This window comes from Wasmannia auropunctata, unplaced genomic scaffold (genome assembly GCF_000956235.1).
Source record: "Wasmannia auropunctata unplaced genomic scaffold, wasmannia.A_1.0 LD336054.1, whole genome shotgun sequence".
Taxonomy (NCBI): Eukaryota; Metazoa; Arthropoda; class Insecta; order Hymenoptera; family Formicidae; genus Wasmannia; species Wasmannia auropunctata.
Genome location: NW_012026836.1, coordinates 99,596 through 100,543, shown reverse-complemented (window position 1 = coordinate 100,543; position 948 = coordinate 99,596).

Here is a 948-nt window from a genome sequence, read left to right as displayed (position 1 = left end):
AGTATTGGAATTACATGTACACTACAGCGATGCCTGGTGACATAAAGAATGGGTCGATGAGCACATGAATTGCGAGGACATCGCAATGAATTTTCTGGTAGCGAATATTACTGGAAAAGCCCCGTTAAGGTAAGCAAGATTTTCAACCAATTTATTGATATTTCGTGAAAATCGTATAAAATCTTATAGGTGACACCAAAGAAGAAATTCCGAGTGTACCAATACTGAAATGCTATCCGCGGATTTGACGCACATGGTGGAACGTACACAGTGTATAAATAAATTCTCTTCTATTTATGGAACTATGCCATTGGAATCGGTTGAATTTCGCGCAGATCCGGTTCTCTTCAAAGATGTATTCCCAGAGAAATTACAGCGATTCAATGATATAGGCAGTTTATAATTTGCGTATAATTTTTTTAAAATAATCATGGAAGTCAGTTTATATATTTAATATGAATCAGTACTACGATCCTGGTAGATCATCGGCAATTCATTAAAAAGGTAAAAAAAGATTAGTTTATTGAGAATGTACATATTTATCAATTAAAATGTAGGTATATAAAATGTCCAATTATACTACAATTGGATTTATTCAAAGTTGAATTAGATTTGCTATTTTTTTTCATAATATTATATGAAAATGTGTAAATAATGCAACAGTCTATAAAAAATACAATTTTGATAACGAACTAATTATACAATCTAATTATAAAATCTTTTAAAACTCTTCAAATTAAATTCTGTATTTGTGATGATAATTTGAACTCGATTTACTTTATTCGACTTTGAATACTAACAAATTGCAAATCTTATTAAAAATGATTATATACTTAATTATCTATAATTCCATTTAATAACTGACCTCAATATCTTCTTAATTCTACCTAAAGTCTATTAATTGTAATATATATTGTGACGCCGTAGTCCGCTGCAGCGGAGCAGCGT